This window comes from Oxyura jamaicensis, chromosome 3 (genome assembly GCF_011077185.1).
Source record: "Oxyura jamaicensis isolate SHBP4307 breed ruddy duck chromosome 3, BPBGC_Ojam_1.0, whole genome shotgun sequence".
Classification (NCBI taxonomy): domain Eukaryota; kingdom Metazoa; phylum Chordata; class Aves; order Anseriformes; family Anatidae; genus Oxyura; species Oxyura jamaicensis.
The window spans coordinates 46,308,753-46,315,975 of NC_048895.1; the positions used below are offsets into that span (position 1 = coordinate 46,308,753).

A 7,223-nucleotide genomic window follows, 5' to 3' on the forward strand; every position below is an offset into this window, starting at 1 on the left:
AGTGATACCTTCATAGAGTATAAATCTCACGTAGTAGTGAAGCTACTTTCTCTAATAATGTTATAATTTAGGCTGCAGAAAAAAATAAAAATATGGGGGGAGGATGTTCCCCAAATAAAAGAAAAGCAGTCTTTACCAATTTAAAACATCTGTTTTGGAGGGGGTACTCCTGTGGGTCTCCTTTTATTATTATTTTTTCTTAGCTTTTAATTAGTCTGTTCTTAACTGCTCTGCATGACAAAACATCACTCTTTCCAACCCAGGGGGAAAAGACTGAGGTTCCTGTTTGACTATCCTAGTGCTTTTCTGACAGCTGAATGTACTGCTAACTTTGATTTTTTTTTTTTTTTTTTTTTTTTTTCCCCATACTTGAAGCTCTTCTGCTGTGAAGCCCTTCAATCCCTTCAATGACATGGCAGGGACGTTGTTTTTCTTGGGCAACGGAGACATTGCTTGCAGCAGGTGAGGATGAGCTGTTGGTGTTGCAACCAATAGCAACCTGTGTGTAGTAGTAATTCTACCAACTTTGGGGGTCTTTCCGTCAGAGGATCTCACTCATAGATACATATGAAAAGACTATCCTCTTTTCAAGAAGGATAGCTGATATGAAGCTGATAGCTGGAAGAAAAGTAAGGAAGGAGACTTCTGAGCTGGTGTTAAACCCCAGGGAAATCAAAGTGAGTGCCTAATTGTCTCATCGTTGTCCTTTCCTGTCAGTTCTCAGTGCACAACAGGACAGCAGTCCTTCTGAGAGCCTCTAGGGGCTACTCCAGTCCAATAAATAACAGTAAATACAATGCAAAAACATTTTTGAGTCTGATAAGGGCTGTGTTAATTTCTGGTGTAATATCTTTGACTTCAGAGGAATTACATGGAATGGACTTTGTCTCACTGAGCCTTGTTGTCTGCTCTCACATTGCTGTGGAGGATAATGGATGACAGTGAGTACAGCGTATCTTCTTAGGACACTGTTTTGTCTTGTTTTCCTGGGGGAGGAATTAGTCTTTTGGTGCTCTTTATTGCTTTGTTCACTGCTTTCTGCTTATATTATAAAAGTAGCATCTTTAGCTCATGCTGAGATCTGCATAGAACACATAAACTTGTATAAATAAGTTATTTCACTCTTTGCTAACTCCTTTATGAAATCGGCTTTTATTCATGTTAATAAGAATCAATGTTTTACTAATTTGTTCTTTAAAGATACCACACACCCTTGATAATTCTCTTCCACCACATGGGATTTGGTTCACTGTGAAGTGTTGTGTGCAATGCATGAAGCACGGAGAGAGAGCACATATACAAGAGAATGGGTGAGCGCACACCCTGTGAGTGCAGTGTATTTAAGAAACTCAGACTTTAGGAGAAAATCTCTACAGGATATCAAAGCAAATTTCAATCCAAGAAGGTTTCACTGTGTCAATAGATGTAGCACAAGGGTTGCCTGTTGTTTCACAAACAATGAATCTTCTCCAGCCTATAAATAATGTAAAGACAAGTCTCAGGATTTTTAAAAAATTCTGCTAGCTTGAGGCTACCTACCCAGCATGCCTCCTTGTTTACAACTTCCAGTACAAACATATATTCTGTTTGTTTTCAGACAAAACATCAGCTTTCCTGACTTCTGGAATTAACCTCAAATACATATTAGCAGCAGCCTTCAAGTAGTTTTTGCATACACAGGCTTTCAGTAACATGACCAAGCAGGGGTGTGCTCTGACACCGTCAAGAGGTGAGCTCCTTGGTGTTAGGTGTGCAGTGCTAACGAGATGTCACAAGCAGCTGCTCATCACTTGGCAATCATCTGCTGCTCAGGTAAACATTCTAAAAGCCATTTACAAATATAAAATGAAACAGCACTCTGACTAGATCTGGGGATGCAAAGGGGAGGCTACACAAAGGGCTGGATTTGTGAAATCCAATTTTTTGTTCAGAGGCAGCAGGTCTGTTGTCATCCTAGGCATGTGAGGGCCTGAATCCCCAGCATCTACAGGAGTGCAGGTGAGTCCCCTGACTACCTGATCTCTCCTCCCATTTATCTCCCATCCAGTACTTTTGATACTCTTTTTTTTTTTTTTTTTTTTTTTTTGTATAGATGCAGTAAGCCCAGCTGAGAGAGCCTCTGCTTAATGTAGCTTGTCTTGAGAAAGTTATGGCCCCCTTCCATAGTACAGACATGTCAGTCTGAACTCTGGCAGGCTATAGAGGGCATAGCTCCCATACCTGCCGCTTTCTAAAGGGCTGGCTCTCATACAAAATACAGTTGCCTGTCTCTGTTGGGTAGTGTTTTAACCTGTACCTCTGTCTGGGGTGTACTCTAAGACAAATATTCATCTGTGTAGGTTTTAGATTGATTAGGATGGAGGTGCTCATGAAGACAGTGGTAAAGCTTTGGAACGGGCTGTCCAGGGAGGTGGTAGAATCCCTGTCCCTGGTGGTATTTAAGAGATGTGTACATGTGGTACTAAAGAATATGTTTTAGTGATGGGATTCTGTAGATCAAGTTGATGGTTTGATTTGATGATCTTGAAGGTCTTTCCCAACCTAAATAACTCTATGATTATGTGATTCTATGCTCAAACTAAAGGTGCTTTTACGTAGTCAGAGAAACAGAACTTTGTGTATCTCTAGAGCTTAAGGAAAGGAAAACAAAATGCAAGACACTGACGGAGTGTAGTCAGGAAGGGAGATTTTTATAGCAATTTTGGACTTTATCACTTAAAAGCACTTAAATCCATTTTCTTCCAATTTCAGGCACTTTCACTTTTATTAGAAGTCTCCTGAAACACATCGTTTCAAAACAGAGGGACATATGACAAAACAGAATTTGGATCGAGGACAATTTAGTGTATGGCTCTGTCTACTACAGGTTACATGACAAAACTATAATGAGGAAGGCTTCTGTCTAGGACCCAAGTCTTGCCTACCTCTTAATGCCTTCAGAGCTTTATGTTTGGTATTAGCCTCTCTGTTTTCCTGGAGATATTTTTTGTTTGTTTGTTTGTTTTGTTGTTTTTGCTTGTTTGTTTTTAATGTGCCTGAGGTTTACAAAAGTGAATGAAAATTACCTGAAAGTACATTTTTGGGTTCAAGGAGGAACAAATGGATCCCTCCAATACAACCTGAGAGACCAAGAGAATGGCAGAGTATAATCTACACCAAAGAACTGGATTGAGTTGGGGCCAGTTGAGGAACAACTGCAAGTCATAAACATATGATAGTGTTCTGATGCTCTATAGGAAGAAGTGTCCACCTAGCTCTTACCAAGACTGAATCTTGGCTGACAGACAGACACCCATTTCTTGAAAGCAGCACAGCAAACTGCTCAGCCAAAGTCAGTGACCAGGCACAGAGGTCGCTTCCCTGCTTCCTGTTGATTCACTCAGGAGATAACAGCAGCAGTTTCTTGGATTAACTGTGGTTGTAGCTGTTGTGCCAGTGAAACCCATTTAGGAGCTTTCAGTCTGGCACTTGTATAATCAGGAAGTATGCTTGCTTGTAAGCAAAAAAAAACTTGGAGTTGTATGAATTTAAAAAAAATGGGGGGGGGGGGGGAGGGTCACAAAGTCAGCTGCTATTGCTACTGGTCCCCCAGAAGGTGATCTGTTTTAGGGCTTTCATTAACTCTTGAAGGTTTTCCAGGTGCTCATCTAATCTCAAGGTCGTACATATCCAGCTGAAGTATTACATCCTTACTGCCCAAGTCAGGTTTTGTGTTCTACAAATGCTCTACAGGAATATCATTATAAATCCATAGCTGAAAGAGCCTGTGCATCTTAAATGCTCTTTCGTTTGCCACCTCTGAATATACTGCCAGCAGAGATTTAGAACATTGGCTCTGTAAATGCTTTCATGTCAAGACTAAAGGCAACACTTGTTTAATTCATTCTTTGACCCAAGTGTAGCTTTATCTTAGGTTATCACTTGTTAAGCTCTCCAGAATGTTTTAAACATGAAGGAGGCTGCTGCGTATATACATCCACTGTACTGTATTTTACTTGTACAAATTTGACAGTAGTGATTCATATATATCAAAACCATTTCCTTTCTGTGCTGCAAATAATGCTTCACTTTAGACCCATTCACAGATTCACATACAGGACATGTAACTTGTTCTAGAAAAAAAAAAAAAAAAAAGAAAAAATTGTATTTATCTTCTATCCAATTTGTAAATCTTTATTTCAGGTCACAAGGGATCCAGAGGTGTTTATACTATTATATACTTGTGTGTGAGAGTCTTTGTGTGTATATATAAATATATGATACATGCTGTGATAAAAATGGAGGACTGGATTTATACATCAAATGTACTGCAACATGATTAGAATAACAAGCAAAGGGGCAGAGTGATTTGCTCTACATCATCCACTGGCAGTGCAAAACCGAAATAATTACACTATTTGGTGTAAACCCATCTGTTCTGCCAGCATGGGATTTATCCCTAAGTTGTCAAACAACTGCAGTTGTATTTAGAATCAGCAGCTGACCATGACCCCCAGAAGTGAGGTCAACAGAATCATTCTGGATTTGCATCGCAGAACAAGAGTCAAAAGCTCAACAGTTTTGTGTTATAAAGAGTTACAGGACTAATTTGTTAACAGTCTGTGTTCACTCACAACAATGATGGTATCTACACCATAGGACAGATCATCCAAACATTGTTTCATCCAGACACCACATTCTTGTGTTGTAGCCTGATGCCTCACTCCCTCAATGTCATGACAAGATCTGAGTACCTGTTGCCTCATATTTTTGTTTTGAAACAAAAACAAAAAAAAAGTTTTGTTTTGGGTAGATATAGAGAGGGAACCACAGCATCCTGTAATAAATTCCCCATTCCAAATAGATATGGGACCACAGACTGCAACACAGAGAGACAGAGCACCTCAGCTCTGAGCAGAGAGGTGGGTGCTATTTCAGAAAGTTTGATGTCAACATCCATCTAGTCTTCTTGTTACCTGCTGACATCCAGACCAAAATATTTATGAAGCATGCAGTATACCAGAATGAAACTACAAGCCTCAGTGTCAGCTTAGGGAACATATCACCATCAAGAAATTTTATAATACTTAAAAGAAATACCTGCATCATTCCCTAGCATACCTAGCATAACAAGCCAGAGATCATGGAGTTCTTGTCTGCCAGTGGCTGTTGGTGGCTGTGCTGTGCTGCAGAAGCTCACACAACTCTTATAACCCAGTGCCAGTTGGTTAGGACTCGGGCACTGACAGCAACAGACCTCTCTCCAATGCCTCGGCCCTGAGCGAATTCTCAAAGAGATATGTTAACAGGAGTAACATGAAAAAATACCCTGAGTAAAAGCATGGAAAAGCTAAAGCTACGTCAGGGAGATGTGAAAGACAGCTAGACAAGGTTTAAAAGATTTTTGTTACTGCACATAATGGTTGCCTGGAGCAAGGGGGATATGTAGAAGATAGCTTTCTTTTTGACACTTGCTTGTTTTAAAGCACTTGATATTTGTAATAGTTTTCAATTAGTGCATGCAGCAATGGCTAACTATGAAAATGCAATACAGAACTTTAGAGAGCACATGCCACACACAGAATTAACTCTGACAACATTTTTATTTATATATTTATTTTAATGAAGAGTCAGAGATGCGGTTTTCGAAGGGTAAGGACATGACTGGAGTTCTGGGGGCTGAGTTTCTCTTAAGTGAGTTTGTTGTGATTAGGGTCTGGGACAAAAAAAAAAAAAGAGGGTGAGAAAGAACTGTGTGCTAGAATGGCTTGTAAGTGTCCCCAGCTAACAACAACCAAACAGAGACTGCTACCTAAAGTGGTATTCATCTCTGCTAGTCACAGCTGTCAAAAAGTTGGATATCAGGTCTACAGTAATCTCTCAGGATCCTGTACAATGAGGCACCAGCAAAAAAGGCAGCTGCAGAGGTTAATGAATCCCAGCTACTTGGAAAATAGCTTAAAACAGAAAGATCTGCCCTCCTAAGGGAGGAAAACCAAATAGCATGGATGAGACGTCCTTACTTTTTCCACAGCTCCAATAACATGAATCTAACTTACTATACAGGCCGATGCTTGTGGGGGGGAAAAAAAAAAAAAAAAGCAATGCTCTAACACAAGTCAAAAAGAAAACTCTTTTTGTAAAATATCACAACACCAGTTGTTGTAGAAGGTGGAGACGGACAGTGCTAAATGTTTCGGTTAAGGCTTGAGTTCTGTGCCATTAAATCTAAGGGGGTTTAACCACTGTATTAAGTGGGAAAATTACTGAGCCTCGGACAAGTTGGACTGAGGTCACTGAAGAACCTGAAACCAGAAAAACTTTCAATTGCTATCATTTATTTGCCTTTCCAGCTCAGAAGTGCTTCTATTTAAATTTGCTACCATAACCCATAACAAAGGAAATCCATAGCTCACACTGAACAACAAAACCAGTCTCTCTCTTAAGAAACTGAACATATTTTTAGGAAGAGTAAACAGACTAGCCCTAAGGCCAGCTGATGCTAATGCTTTCCTGTTCAATGCATGGAATTGTCTCAAATAAATAAATAAATGAGCTGTCAGTCCCATGCTTAAAGTTGCATTAATGTCAAATCCATGAAAAGGGTAAGTATGTAACGTAGCATGCTCCACCAGCACTGAGGCAATGACATATTTTTAGAGTGTGAGTAGAAGAAATTATTTCAGCCATATATTTTGAATATCTGTTTGAAGCTATCGCTTTGCAGTGAATAAAATGTGTTTTATCCTTGCTAAGTCTGCAATCAAGTCTAGCACTGTGCCTTAGCGGGCTAATGTTCTTGTCGCTTCAACTTTCCTGCTTGGCAGGGGATCAGCCTCTCTTTGCTGCTCATATTGAGCAGACAAACTTGCAGATTTCAATCCTGCTGGCATGTATCTCCGAAATAGATGGGCTATAATGTACCTTTTGGCCTGACAAGGAGACTGTGAATCTGGGAGCATTCCCCTCAGCCAGTGTAGGACCTTAGGGAGGGGCTGATGTTCTGTCACCATCAATGTCACTACAAACAATGTGGTGCCTTAGCAAAATGCTTAAAACACATGCAGAGAACTAAATTAGCCATGGCAAGAACAACGACAAAACTCAGCCTACAAGCCCTTACAAAAAAAATATTCAGATGAAAGCTGTCAGACTAAATAACTCGAACATGAATGGAATTATCTTTTTCATTTCTTTTTTCTTTCTTTCTTTCTTTCTTTCTTTCTTTCTTTCTTTCTTTCTTT

At 39.8% G+C, this 7,223-nt stretch overlaps 1 long non-coding RNA gene across 3 annotated transcripts in view; it reads left to right on the forward strand.

Annotated features, from left to right (window-relative positions):
• Positions 1–747: 747 nt before the first annotated feature.
• The window catches only part of LOC118165111, a 7,985-nt gene continuing 1,509 nt past the window's right edge, over positions 748–7,223 (forward strand). The window contains exons 1-4 of one of the 3 annotated variants that reach the window (XR_004749871.1): positions 748–941; positions 1,598–1,812; positions 1,934–1,998; positions 3,091–4,123. This is a non-coding gene — a long non-coding RNA (uncharacterized LOC118165111). Of the gene's footprint in view, positions 942–1,597; positions 1,813–1,933; positions 1,999–2,751; positions 2,944–3,090; positions 4,124–7,223 lie in introns of those variants that run through there. The other 2 variants (XR_004749870.1, XR_004749872.1) reach the window with 2 other exon arrangements.